The 15,762-nt window shown below is 36.5% G+C and overlaps 1 protein-coding gene across 3 annotated transcripts in view; it reads right to left on the bottom strand.

The window, feature by feature from the left end:
• LOC107045915 (sodium-coupled monocarboxylate transporter 1) overlaps positions 1-15,762 on the bottom strand; it is an 81,146-nt gene that overhangs the window by 6,960 nt on the left and 58,424 nt on the right. Inside the window, exon 1 of one of the 3 annotated variants that reach the window (XM_015268323.1) lies at positions 7,615-7,689. The exons of the other annotated variants lie outside the window; for them this stretch is intronic. The gene's annotated coding sequence lies outside the window, so the exon portion shown is untranslated. Of the gene's footprint in view, positions 1-7,614; positions 7,690-15,762 lie in introns of those variants that run through there. 3 annotated transcript variants of the gene reach the window in all.

The raw sequence follows: 15,762 nt of genomic DNA, 5'->3' as shown, positions 1-15,762 counted from the left end.
ACATTCGGTTGTGGTCCGTTCTCTTCCGCTGCATATCGCGGTTTTTTTTAATCATCGAATGGTGAGGAATAAATCATGAGACAATGTGGTCAGTTGGTTTTGGGGAAAAATGAAATTTGATGAAGTAAATGAATACTGGAGCCCTGCCATGGATGAATAATTTCGTTCTGTGTGTGAATCGAGGCGTGACTCATTCTTGAGGATTGTTTACGACCGACCAAGTTCAATGACTAGGTTGGTTACCGTACTAACTTGAACGATGAATCGTCGGGTGTGGGAGAGAGATGGATGCGTGTTATGGAGAGAGTGGAAACTGTATAACTTCACGCAATATAATTGAGAGAATTGAATTGAGTAATCCTACGAGGGGGACGACACGTACGTGCTTTATTGCTGATGTTTGATTGTTCGCAGCTGACATAATTAAGATTAGTGGTGAATGTTTTTGCTTGAATCTTTCAAGTAAAAATCCTCAATATTCTACAATGTGAAAAAAATTTGGCGGAATTTTCTGGGAAAAGACCCTGAATTCGATTTCAGCTGAAAAAGTCAATGGAATTTCAAATTCCTCTGAAAATTAAAGTCCGGAAATTCCATAATTTCCGTGAAGTTTCAACTGAAAATGAATATTCACTGCTATATTCCCTTGAGTTTTCAGGGGTTTGCTTAAAAATTCTTGGAAATTCAGGACTCTGAAATTCAAGGAGAGATTGCTCGGAATTTTCCGGATTATTGATTAATTTCCCTGGAATAATTGAACTGAAATTTGCAGTTTTCACGGATTTTTGCAGGAAATTATGAATTTTCAATGACTATTTTTCCAGATGGGATTTTGAACAATCAGAACGCAGTATTTGAGTCTATCCAACAGTATTGAGGCGGGACGATTTTCGGATTTTGGATGGAGTGACAATGACAAGGACAGATACCGGAGAAAGACGGACATTGACGAGTACTTGACGACCCCTGGTGACATGGGGCCTAAGACAAGGGCCCAGCGGGACCATCGGAGGGGGGACGATGGACAAGGAAACACTCGGGCTTTGACCTGAGAACTATTCACACCTCCATTCATAGATTTCTCCGTCCATAACACTGTTGTATTTCAACATTGTACAAATACATTGTACAAATAGTATTGTATTAAATTATTTTATTTAATCCATCTTGACTAGGAATTATTTTACTACAGTATCATTTCGGATATTCTCTTCTAGTTTTTGAATATTTCGCAGTAGTTCTTGATTTTTTCGCATCATTACAGATCAAATTTTGTATTTAATACTCTACGAAAATCGGGTTATGCTAGTAACATGATTTGTTCAACCAATCATCAACCAAATTCACCTCCTGATGTCAAACAATCGTGCAAGCGCTCGGGATTTTTTAACCTGCAAAACTTGACACCCTCATTTATTTGCAATGAGGCTATCGGCAAATACCCGATAATTTTGACGCTCTCGGGGGATTACTACTAACGAAATTCCTTGAAGTTTCAATAGAAATGTTACTTGTCAGAAATTTCCAAGATTCTTACCGGAAATTTCAGTGAAAAATTTGGAACAGTGTATGAAATCTTTGAATTTCTAGGATCACTGAATGAATCCGTTGCCCTTTCGTCGGTTGCATTTCACGAAATTGTATATTTCGGTACAAGTGCAACGGGTTTTTCACGAGTGTGAAGTTGGAGGCCCGAGGCGAAGCCGATGGCGGCCAATCACACGAACTATAAAATTCCCATCGCGCATATGTCGAACAATATTTTTAGACAATGATGTTACGTTTACGAGTAAATAAAAAGGCACTTATCGATACGTGGCGAACGCAGCTGCAGAGACAAAAAGATCATTAAACGGATTTAAATGGAATTTTCATTATAAATTATTTTAGGGGCTCCGTAAGCACTGAAACCGTAAATTATTGGGCTGAGCAGAAAACAAGAGGATACACTACTGGAAGTTCCAGAATATATTAAGCCCCTGAAGAAAAGTGCCTTGAGCACTCAAAACGTTGTGCAATTGTTTACTTCAATTTTTATGGAGTTCTTATGTTTTTATTTACTTATTTACTACCTCCATCTCACTGAATAGGGCTCAAAACTATTACACGAGATATTTATATAAAAACGGTTAGAAAATATCAAATTTCTTCCCGGGTGTTTGTGAACGCTTTGAATTTCGGAAAGGCTCTGTCGGAAATTTATAAGAAAGACTTCACAAATATTTCGCCATCTCCCTCAGATCCCCAGATCTTCACCAACCACTCGTCCACTTCACTAAAATAAGTCCTTATCTTCAAAAAGAAAAACATTCGGTGAACTTCCCTTTTCCCGAAGCATTTCCTCAGTTTACCCCACAAGTAGTGAATCTATTTTCAATGAGAATCCCGATGGAACAGTTTATTCTATCCAAGCCCTCGTATACTTTCTATTGAATACCGACCACTTGAGCTAAGAAAATAGACCCAACAAAATCCCCCATTTAACTATGAAAATTACGTTACAAGAGAACCCGGGAGTTTTTCATAAAAAAATCAATCGTCTGTTATTTGAAATCAATTTCAAGTGGGGGGTTGAAACTTTAACGTTGGTGGTTTTAATTTAAAGTTTGAGAGCCAGTTGCACCAAGTAACGAGGTGATAGTGATAGCTAGATGCTTCAAGCTATTCTCTTCAGAGTTTTTCATCTACTCATTTTACCTTCTACTTGCTCTCTTGTTGCCTGCTACCCTATTGAGGTTGCTGCACGGATTTTCTCACCCTCGGAAACGATAAAACTTGTTTACCCGTATTTTTAATGAGCCCACGAATGAGTCTCAGACGTAATTCCAACGACTGTCCATTGCACGTGCCAGTCCACAGTGTAAAATATGTATAATACAGCTCATTGAATGAGCAGAAGAAGTTTATGAAAAAAGGGATTATAAATTTTTAAACAGGAGCGTGAAAAATTGATCTTAGCTGGGTGTTTCATTCTGGTCCACTTCGGCAATTGTTTTTACACTGGACTTTGAAAGTATTTTCTTTTTATTTCATAAAACCGTCGCGTGCTAAATACCGCGCTCCAATCTTTAAATAGAAAACCTGTGTAACTTTATCCCTGCAGAAAATAAGTAACCATGAAATTATATATCCTACTTCCACGTGGGTAAATATGTAATTTAGAATTTTTTTCCCGCCTGATGAAAGTAAAATTATAACTTCTAATTTTAGACATCGTTCAGCTAACATTTCTTTTTCTTCTCATCAACTTCCTGAAGTGTCACAACAAACTTTACGAGCCTCAACAGTTCCTCATCCATGACACGAAATTGTCACTGATATTATACCGTTGGAACAGAATTACCGATGCGAGTGTTATTTAGTTATTGACATCTGCTCTCGTGACTGACACCTAATTTCAGAGAGACTATTTTTTCCATTTCGCTACTCCTCCATTCAAACTTTCATTTTGTGCGGATATTTTGTTACTTGGTGCTACAGTTTCTCTCATTTATATTTCTTTCTGCAATAATGTCTTGATGAATGTATCCGAGACATTATTTGGTAGGGAATTTTTGCTGTTTTTCTAGATAAAGTTGCTGTTTCGATGGCATCGTTAAGCTAAAAAGTAAAGAATGGAGTTTTTGGTGGATATATGGGGCAAATCGGGTTGGGTCCGAAATTTTTCTTATTTTTTAATATACGAAATCGAAGGCGCGCTCCGCGCACCTATCACTATGATTGGTTTTATCTGATTCATTACGTTATTATTGTAAGTTGATTTGAATCAATATGTTATTTCACGTATACAAATTTCTATAGTATTTTGTATACTAAGGAGAAATTCATGGGAAATGAGGAAATCTTTTGAAAATCCATGATTTTTTTTTAAGAAGAGGGATGTAAATTTTCTTCGAGAATCAGTCGGAGGTACGTCGAACTCCATGAAAGCTTCAATTAAGAATCAACACATGTTCTGTTGGAAATTACGTTGGTATCGAAAATCATAAAATAATTGAGTAGCCAAGTGGTGAAAGGAGATAAGTCAATTTTGACTATTGACCAGTTTTCAATCAATATCTCGGAATCTAAGGGAGATATCGAAATTTTCGTAATTACATTTGTTGTAGCACTCAGTCGGCGCCACAAAAAAGGTAATAACAAAAATTTCACTCTCTCCCTTAGATTCCGAGATATTGAATGAAAACTGGTCAATGGTCAAAATTGACTTATCTCCTTTTACCACTTTGCTACTGAATTCAATGTTAATTTATACAGGTGTTATCGGTGGAACACCATGAATATCTCGAATACTAAATACGATCAAGTCGGTTCCTCTTATGGAGACACATAAAAAAAAAAATCATTTACTCAAACATAGAACTCTTTGTCGACATCATCTTTAACTTTGGCGTTTTTTCGTTGTGGTCTTGTGAAAACTTTCAATGGATCTCATGATCGAACTCTCGAAAATGCAACATATAATTGTCCATGATTGAAAACATCTCTCCATAGATCTACACCAACATTACCAACTCATCAACATCATCAACCAAATCAGTATCATCATCATCATACATGCAATTTCTCTTTCAGACATTCAGGAATCAACGTGTGACATCTCATTTTTATATAAGATCCCTTCATATATCAAAAGTCATCCAATGGCTGGTAAAGCCGAGCGAAGACTTAAATTTCACCGCGATTTCCCCTTAAGTGGACTTTAATTTAGCGTTTGCACGAATTTTCTCATCGAATAATGATTTTTCAATGACAGATATTCCAAAATTCAGTAGACCTACAATATGATAAAAATTTCTAAGAAATGTACCGGAAAGTTCAGCAAAAAATTTTTACCAGTGAGTATTACAAAATTTGAAGTGAAATTTTCCATCAATGCAATTTGCACTTGATTTCATAAGACCTTCGTTCCATTGAGCACAATGTCAAGGTCCTCCCGAGGCACGTGAGAAAATTTCCGGGAGTGTATAAGCACATTCATGGGTGGAAATGTAATTACTTATCGGGAATTGGGATCAGAGGTGAAGCTAGAGAGTGCTCGAGATACGTTCCTTCGGCCCTCTCTCTCCCTCTCGCTGTCATATTCCCACTCGTAGGAATAGATCGAACTAATTATCGGGTTTGGGTCTCGTGCATCGGAGATTTGATTATGTCGTCAGGTCGGATATTCTCACAGTGCTCTACAGGCATTTGAGGACTCTGGATGATAATTCCGCGTCGTAATTGTTTTTCGGCGGAGGTACAATAACAACTTCGTTCGAAGCAAGTCTCCGGTTAACAACTCAAACCATCTTCAGGTCTATTATAAGAACTCTACATGGAGAGTCATTGTTTAGAAAAATTCTAGCGCTGTTCAGGTAAAATTTCTGGAGTTTTCGAATTAGCATAATTGGAAATCTGGTGGTCCGCTAGACTTGTTAGGCACAGATCATACTGATAAAGTTGATGGCGGATAGAGATATTATGATTTATCTCTATCCTCTATCTCTATCTATGATATTTTATATGTTATAGGTTTAATGTTTGTTATGCTTTATATGTTATATGTTATGTTATATTTTATATGTTGATGGAGGTAATGTTGGAAAGTGTTGTAAGGCGTGTGAATTAGGGAACCCATAATGACCGATAGAGTTGTTATCACCATTTTTAATATATTTACTTTTTGGTAAACTCGATGTATACGATGTAATTGGCGCGATAGCCTAATTAATTTTATGTTGACCCTTCCCTGGGGTTGTAAGGTCCAGGTATACTCTTTGGTACGACAATCTTTTCTCCGATATGGCTGCTAACGACGAGTGACCGGAAAGCAACAGAATAAAAAAGTCTAAGGCACAGGATTGCAATAACTAACCACAAATCACTTAACCCTTCACATCGTCTCACAGTACCCCACTTTTCGCCGTTTTGCAGTGGTGTACGTGCGCCGGCGTGTTTCTCTTATGACGCACTAATATTCGGACGGACCCCCCACTCCTTTCACAACGAGACGATTCGAGACTTACGCGAAGCAATGGGTAAAACTCACTGTATAATTATTAAAATAAAATGTTGATGAAATATTCCACAAAACTAGGGTCTACAACAAAAACTATTGCACTTTATAATATCTTGATAATATTGTACGGATATTTTTGGTTGAAAATGCGAGATCAGAATTTTGCGTTGCTCCTCGATAGTTTCTCTTTAGGATCTTCGTTGGTACTAACTTATTATATTTCTCAAATTCTACTCTTCATGTATAGTGTGGAGAGTGAGGGTCAAGAGGGTTGTTCCGTTGTGGAGAGAGGATACAAAAATTTTTCCATTGGTGGAAAGATATTTGGAGGCGTGAAAAATTCGGGGCTCTGCGACGCCCATGAAACTACGTTGGGCCCTTCATTGACGCCCGAAAAGACAAAAACAGGGAGAGTTAGAACGGACTCTCGGGGTGATTTTATGACTGTCATCTGGCTAGGGAAAGTGCCTGAACAGTAAATTTTCGAGAAAAATCATTTTTTGTATGGCTGAGTTGACAAGGGTTTTCTAGAGGCAAATTTTCGGATTTAATGACTTCTACGTGCGTAAACTAAACTTGAAGGGATTAAAACTGTTTCTTCCATTTAGGGCTAGTCTACAATAAGCCCAGAACGGAAAGGGTACAAAGGACTCATTGCGGGGCCATGTGAGTTTCTACCTACGACCCGACTGGGTACGCTATTAAAAAAAAAACAATTCATAGACAGTTGACTACCAATTTTTAGGACAGTGACATTGAATGCCATTTAGGGGAAAAAATTATTAAATTTCAGGCTTCACTGTAGTGAATTTCCAGAATTTTGAACAGCATAAAGACGATAATTCCTTAATTTATTTGAATTTCCAATATAAGATGAATATTCAGTGCTCAATTACTTTGAAGTTTCAGTGAAATTTGAAATTTCATTATTTTTCCCCCTAAATCGCATTCAGTGTCATTGTCCTGAAAATTCAGGAATATATTTAACGGAATTTTCTGGTTTTCTATTCATTCTCAGGTAAAAATGGAACTGAAATTTACAGTTCTCTTTGATTTTTCAACGAAATTCTGAATTTTCAATGACGAAATTCCTTGAAATTTCAGTCGTAATAAACTTCTATAAAAATTTCCAAAAACTGTACCAGATATTTCAGACAAAAATTTTTAACAGTGAGGATGTCCGATAGAGTTGCTGTTGTACCGTAATAGTTTTTCGGTGGATATTTCCTGAGAATGAATATTTTTCTGCGGAATTTATCGCTGTCTTCATGATTGTAAATTCTTTTCAGTTATTTCAGATAACTGGGGTACAAATTTAGACAAAAAATAATAAAATCATTGTGGTTCATAAGATCATTGAAACTACTGTCAATAGTATCACAATGATAGTTGTTCCCGTCACATGATTCCTTCACTGATAGTATCAAAAAATTAAACCCACTTATCATAACCACGAGTTGACACAAATCACATGAATCCGAGCAGCATAACCCAGGGTTCGAAGTGCCCGATAAAGTAAATCACAAAGTGGCAAACCTCGTGATCGTCGTTTCAAAATTAATTGCTAACAATTCGCGATACAAACAGACAAGCCACATGTTTATTTCGCTTACTTAATCAGCTCAACGAGGCCCGATATATTGGCCTGGTTGCATCCTCGTGACTCATGACTCGGAGCTTCACGAGCATACTCAACGAGAGACAGAACAATAAGATGAATTGCAAATAGAAGAATCCCTTTGGCTGTTACTTCAGCGATGACTCGGACTGTTGAGGTTGGGGTATTAAATCCCGAGATATAGGCAATGTGAACCTTTTACCGAGCATCCAAAATCTCAACGATTAGCCGTAGGAAACTTTCCGCAGTCGGAGCTGTCGCCCAAGTGCTTCAGCAAAAGTCGTATAGATTCCAACGAACGAGTTTCCAGCGCTCATCTGTCATTTTCTGACTCTTCCTCGAGAAGGGAAACCTGTCGAAGTGGTTTTCATGATTATTCATGCATGAAAACATTTGAACTTTATTATAATTTGAAGCTGAGAGAGGAATATTGAAATTTTTGCGGAACTCATAAACACTTTTAATGCGCAAAAAAAACTAATTCTTGCTCACTTGATGAGATGGAAGACTGTTGATGGTTTTATTATGAATTTTGCTAGCAACTAGCCACCTCATTTTTCATTTTTCTCGGATTACTTGTAGGATCTGAACATTTACTGGAGTTCTCCATAAAAGAGGAGATTTTTTTCAGGAATTGCAATGCAATTCAGATATTAAAGTATGAATAATTTAAGGTCATGGGATATTGGAAATCAATTGATTAGTTTTGTATACGTATACAATAGTCATTAATTGTCAATTTTTAATTTTCCGCCCGTGTATGACAAAGGAAAAAAAATAAAGTCATTTGTTGGTCGCTCGCTGCATTCGAATTAAAAAAAATTGGCTGAATTTTCCGTAAAAAGACATTGAATTTTACTTAAGAGAAAATAGTCAACGGAATGAAGTTTCACAATTTACATAAATTTTCAAGTGAAAATGAATATTCACGGCCAAATTCCCTTGAATTTTCAGGGAATCTCTTATATTTATAATCCAATAATCCCTATATTTACCCATTATATTTTGTCTTCCTGAAAGGCATACATACAGGCATGTTTCTGGAAATGACTAAAAATGAGTCTAGAGACATTGAAATGCAAACATTTCATGAAAAATCGAAAAATCGAGTTTCGGAGTGATTACAATAACTTCCCTTATGGGGAAGCTAATAAATGAAGGTAGGCAAAAATAATATACCAGGAACAAGTAGCCTACAGTATTTTTCCAGGATTCCTTCAAGATTTTTTGGTGGAACAAAATCTGTAATTACTCAAAATGTTAAACAAACTCGAACAATGGTAGATTAGAGAGATCAAAGAATGTCCGTGGTTTTCGCTGTAGATTCTAAAAATTGATGTAATTTCCAACACTTCTTTACGCATAGAATCAATATCCTGTTCATAAATTTTTTGTCTTTGCACGAATTTCCAATATTTTTTTATGCATAGAGTCATGACTACACTTTATATAGAATCATGATTCATTCTTCGGGGGAATTACTGTTGTTATTCAATTTTGTAATGTTTTGATGAGTAATAGAGACTGAGGAAAAATTACAAAACTCATGCCGGAAATTTTAGCGCATAGGAAAAAGTAATTTTCGTTTCAAAATGAATTATGTTTTTGATTGATAAATTGCATTTTGCTGTACGATAAATTGATTACAAGGATATATTTGAACAGAAATTTCTCTCTCTGTGTTGAGACCTGGTGGCAATGACTTCACTTCTGGTTGATACACATCAATTGTATCTGAGTGATTAAAAGCGCTTACATGCAAAATCTTCTTGTATATGGCTGCTTGGATCTTGCAAATATGTTGAGACAGTGATTCCATAGATTACTCTGTTTACACCGGTGAGCTCTTACTAATACCCTGTGTTAATAAAGATAGAGATATTACAAAAGCGAATTTTCATGAAATGGGACATTAATGTTTTCCATTTCTTTTTCTTGAGCTATGGCTGCGTCGAGTCAAAATGGGTTTTCTTTCATTACTTTATGTAACCCCAATATTGGGTTATTTCCACTGCCATCAGGTTGACATTGCTTGATAACTCATTTTATGGTTCAGTCATGTGTTGAATTCTTCCGAGTCTAAATTTTTTGAAATTTTGTATAGCCGTATACATGGATCCATTCGCGCTTTTAGGATTGCTCAGGTTGTGTTGTGTCTGACAATGACGTGACTTTTCACTTAATTTTTAGAAAATTAAAAAAAACAAAAATATTTGTCATTCCAGCCAACCGTAATGGTTGGGTGAGTTAGGTGTTGCTCCGGTGGACATCCGAGTGCAGCTGCGATTAGCGCGGTTAGTACTTGGATGGGTGACCGCTTAGGAACACTCTCGCCCAAAAAGTGCGGAAGGTACACGCTGAGAAATATTCAATAAAAATTACCAGAAAAAAGACGTAAAAATTATGTTTCGAAACGTAATCTGGGAGCGAAGTAAAATTCAATAAACAGTGTCAATCGTCACGTAAATTCTACGATCTGTACCGTAGAAATTACTCATCCGTCCGACGCCTCACGGCTAGCCATGAGTCACCGTGAGGGGGAGATTTTAACAACACGTTCCGTAATTTTTCCGGAACTTTTCGTAAAAATTCTTAAACATCCAAGAATTTTCATGTTCTGAGGCATAATAAGTCTTGAAGTTTCTGTTAGATTTTACAACTTCCAGAAAAATTACGTGACTTTTTCGTATTTTTTCGGTGACAGACCCGAAAATTTACTGAACGTTTCAGATTTATTCTCTTATATTCCTATAGAAATTCACTGAAAACGATTCTCGCTTGCGGATTACGTAAAATGTTCCGTAATTTTTCTTGAATATTTCTCTCCGTGTAGGCACGGCGGAGTGGCCTAATGTGCGCCTCTAGTCAATGTGACAGAAGGGTACATTAAGGCTCTGCACAATCGGCCGGCCGTACGACTGGGGTTTTCCATGGTTTCCCGTGCAGTTCTAGCCCGAATGGGGTACAGTTAAGAGTCAGACGGCCCATGGTAACACAAATAAAAATCATAAGAGAGAAGTGGGAGAGGCAAGGCAGACAAATGCAGAGCCTATAGAACCGTAATGGTAGTAGGAAAGAAATATGAATTAAAATTATTTGTCATTCCACGTATTTCACCCCGACTTTGCGCTTGTTCGTTTCTCCCAGGCCTGTTAATTGTTACGGTATTGGTCGTGTTCCCCTGGCCTCATCGAATTTCCATTTTTCTTTTCTCGAATCAGTCAATTTACACCGTTCAAAATAATTATGTTAAATTTTTGAGATACTTCTTGGAAATATTCAGTACCGAAACGGTAAACCGGGTTAAGTCGATTTTGACTTTTGGCAAGTTTTTGATTAATATCTCGGAATCTAAGAGAGATAGCAAATTTTTTCTCATAACTTTTTTTATAACTCTCAATTGGCTCTGCAAAAAAGGTCGTAACAAACATTTCTCCATCTCTTGTAGGCTCCGAGATATTCATAAAAAAACTGGTCAATAATCAAAATCGACTTAACCCGGTTTAACGCTTTGCTACTGTATTCATCTTATACTCATACTCATTCATCTCAAACAATTTTTTAGGAGTATGTCCTCACTTGTAGCGATAAACTCATGGCTCCAAAATTGACAAGAAAAACAAATTTACACTGAGAAAAAAAAATCTTTCATCAAGAGATTTTGTACTTGTTCCAAAGGCGAAGATATGCTTTTTATGACGAGAGAGTGATTTCTTAAAGCAAGTCTAGTTGAATCAATTCACTGCATAGTTTTCACGTCAATAGTTTAGCTTCAAATTCAAGCTATTTTAATTGCCCCTTCGGATAAGCACAAAAAGTTTTTTATGTAGCGCCGTGCAATAAGTCGAGTTTATCGCACGCTGCACTTCGCGCAGCCTACTCAAAACTCGACTTCTGCACGACTTGACATAAAATATTATAGAGCAATCGGTAATACATTTCGTTTTCAACGAATGTGTAGTTTACAGGCCGAGCCGAAGGCGAGGTCTGTACACACATTCGTTGAAAACGAAATTTGTGCCCTTGTACTCTAATGTACTATTTTCTCGGTATAGACTATTTTTTTCGTATGAATTTTCAAACCATGAGTTTTTCCATGGAAATCGATTGAAATCAAGAAAATCCGAAATTATGAAATATAACAGCTATGATCGAGCTTAACTTTGACGCGCAGTTGCAGCCAGGTCGGTCCATTAGTTCCTGAGATACAACAACTTGTTCAGATATCGTATTTCCTCAATATCGGTGAAACTACACCACCGGTTTACATTTTTTTTCAAAATACTGGGCTCTATTATCTCTATCCAGGTCAATAAAAATTCATAGCCGTTCGTATAAAATTTTTGGGATATTGCCGTTTTTCTGTAAAAAAAAATCCTCTACGCATGGCAATTTGTTTCCTCCTAAATCGAATTCAATATCACTCTCTTGAAAATTAGGGGAGGGTGGGGCAAAACGGCCCCCCTTCAATTGTCAATAACTTGTGAATGACATTGTGAAAATTCCCAGTTTCGAGTTCATTTTGAAGATAATTTTTCATTCTTCAAAACGAGCTCTAACTCATCCCAATCGGATTATTGAATCGGAAAATATTGACGATTGAAGGGGGGCCGTTTTGCCCCATCCTCCCCTACTAGTCAACTGTGCGTGTAATTCCAATTTTTTTTTCACAGTGTACAGAGCTTTCGTCGGGGGTTTTTCATTTTCAATTTTTGAGTTTTCAATTTTTTCATTTTTATCATATATTTTTCATCATGTAGATAACCTACATTCTGCGCAAATAAGAAGCAATGTCTATCTGAGAATCAATTTTCGCTCATGAATATTGATGTAAACATACTGCCAGGTAATTACCAAATTACGGGGAAACTTATCGGGTAATTTGATAACACAACCCTGATAATCTGTAGAAGAACGTTATCCCAGTATAAAAAACTATCGCCCCAGGAAGATTCCCAAGTTTATCAACAAAACCCCCAGTTGAATTCCAACGGCTTTTCGCCTCGTCAAGGTTTGAATCACATGGCAAATATTTATCAAAAGTATCCAACAGCCTGCCACTAATCAACTCATTAATTATCGTTAAGCCAGACTGCATCTTGATGAAGTCGAACTTCCAGGTAATTAATGAATTAATGTGAAACTCATACACGGAGAGAAATTCTATAGTAAATTCTAGTGCTGTTAAGGTCAAATTTCTAGGGATTTCTAATAAAATTTACGGGGATTTCTGTGAAAATGTCATATAAGAACAAATTTACGTTGTAGGGTAGCTGGTGGTTAATTAGTTGATATTATCTAACAATTTTCAAGTTATTAAATCAATTATCAATTAAATATTCAAATTTCAAATTAATTTATCGATTAATAATTGTGTTTGGAAGATTAAAGATTATATGGGTAATCGAAAAAATTCTTTTATTAAATTCAGAATTATTTGCTGAATAGTCAATTAAAAATTTTAATTATTAATTATTTTATTGTTATTCAACTTTCAATGAAGATAAGTCAACCTTAATTGTTGCGAGGTGCAATTTATCATAATATTATAAACATATTACAAAATAAGTCTCAAGTAGTAAATCCGTTTCAGATATTAGAAATTTTTTTCTCTCAAATGTATCGGCCAATTTGATAACACAACCGTGATAACCTGCAGAAGAACGTTATCCCAGTGTAAAAAACTATCCCCCTAAAACGATTCCCAAGTTTATTAACAAACCACCAGTTGAAAATTCCAACAGCTTTTCGTCTCGTCAAGGCTTGAAACACATAACAAATATTTGTCAAAAGTATCTAACAGCCTGACACTAATCAACTCATTAATTATCATTTAGTCAGACAGCCTGAACTTATTTTTCCCGCGTCTGCGAGTGCGGCACTCGAGATACCTCGGGACTAACAATTCGCACGAGTTCATCGCGTGCACATCATTTGTTCGCGTTTTGTTTTTGCACTGACTAATCACCTTTTCCCACCTTATCACCCACGATGCAATGCTCTGGGAAGGCTAAAAGTCCGTGTAACGGAGAATAACAGCTGGTGATAAAATAAAATATGACAGGAGTATTGGGGTATTCCCTGATGAATCATCACCATTTAATGTTGATTTCAACAGGAGTTTTTTTTAATAAGAATACAATTAAATTGAAAAATACTTGGAGGTGTTTTTTTGTATTTCAGGAAGTCGAATTGTTTCGTAATGGTTATTTTCGAAGTAGTTCACAACTAGAAGATGAAAGACACTAAATTTCCATTCAATTGAATGCCTACGTGGGTGCAACCATTGACGTGAAAAAAATGATCATGCGTTTTCGATTACCCGATAAAAACTGGCTCAAAAGGAAAAAAATAGAATGATGAGAATGAAAACATTCAGTTTACACCTGTTGATTCTCCAATTCCCAGGTGTGTCATGCGACTGTTGATGATATGTGACACAGTAGGTATCCGACGATATGAAATTGAGTCAACGGAGTGCGACTGAACGAGTCCCAGAAAGCCGTTAACCCATCATAAATTGTCAGATGTGCGCAAGTACAGGGACAACAGAGGAATATCAGACTGTTATCTAGGCAAATAGACAAATACACGAAAGGTCTCGGAGCATGACCTACGGGGAGAAAAATTGCGGTTGATAATCACTTCAAAATGGTAGTAATTGTGCAGCGGCGTTTTTTTCACTACACTTAGGAAATTAATCTTGAAATTTCAAGTGAAAAAGCTTGAAATTTTTAACAACGACAAAGTTATATGAAATTTCTGTATATTTCATCATTCACGAATCTGTTAATTTCTTGTATATTCAAGTAATTCTCGATTTTTAGGTCCAAACGGCACTGAAAAACCTTGAAAATTTTGAAAATTCAGGCAACAACTTTTTTAAATTCTCAATCTATTAAAAATTGAATTGTATGCGATGTTCAATTTCCAAGATGAATGAGAAATTTAGTGAACGTTTTCATTTGAAATTCAATTCAAACTCACGACATCGAAAATTCAGATGACGCTGTGGCTGAAATTTCAAGAAATTTCTAACAGTGTTTTGAGGATTTTAATTGATTTTTTTTATTTCTCGATTCAAGAATAAACATAATTGATTCATGTATATTATTCCTGATTCGAATGGTTCATTTCGATACAGAATATAAATGTTCAATTGAAAATGCAAGTAAGTTGTGAAGTTTTCGTCTTACAAGATTCGCGTGCGCAAAACCCCACTTTCCACGCATTGTTACACGGAGCGAAATATTCAATAAAAATTACGTATCTTTTCCGTAATTCCGGAGTGAAATGCGGTTATAGGAAATTTTATGGAACTGTCACGGAATTTTTCCAGAGCGTTCCGTAATTTTTATCTGAATCTCCTGTGAAAAATTACGATACCGTCACTTAAATTTTCTGAGTCGATTCCGTAATCGGTGAGCGAATTGTGAGTTCCGTAATTTTTACTGAACATTTCTCTCCGTGTATGAAAAATAGTGCCCAACACTCGTGAAGAATTAATATATTATGTCATCAGGCGATAAAAGTATTATCTGGCGAATGTGATTATAATCCTCGCCTTCGGCTCTGATTATAAAGCCACATTCGCCAGATAATACTTTTATCGCCGTGTGACATACGATATTTTATGCCATTGGGCCCGAATACTCGCTTCGCTCGGTAAGATCGCGGTCTATCGAGCCTAATGACATAAAGTAATTTTTACCCGGACGGGCGCAAAGTACACATTTTCCTCAGGCTTCGTGACTATACGCTAATGTATAGATTTACATTAAACATCAGACGCTAAGCGCTGCCTTACGACCGGAATGACAAAATAGCATATTATGTACTATTTTGACGAATGTGATTTTATAATTCGAGCCGAAGGCGAGGATTATAATCACATGCCCGAGTCGAATAATTGGACCTGACAAATTCTACTTAGGTCTCTCCGTTCAGAACTGGATAGGTCTTGGGAAGCCTCTTCCCAAGTGCTTCCGAGACCTTTCTACCTCTGGTTATGTCCCACTTCAGCACTTGTTAGGTGTAAGCAGGACTTGCATTCAGACTTTCCAAATCCTTGCCGGTCCCCGTAATTCTATGGGCCTATATTAAATCTGCGTTCATATCCCTATTTACTCATGCGTTATTGAAA

The sequence above is a fragment of the Diachasma alloeum genome, unplaced genomic scaffold (assembly GCF_001412515.2).
Source record: "Diachasma alloeum isolate Michigan unplaced genomic scaffold, Dall2.0 Dall_scaffold_01127, whole genome shotgun sequence".
Classification (NCBI taxonomy): domain Eukaryota; kingdom Metazoa; phylum Arthropoda; class Insecta; order Hymenoptera; family Braconidae; genus Diachasma; species Diachasma alloeum.
The sequence above is the reverse complement of the archived record's forward strand: the minus strand, read 5'-3'. Positions and strand labels throughout refer to the sequence as shown.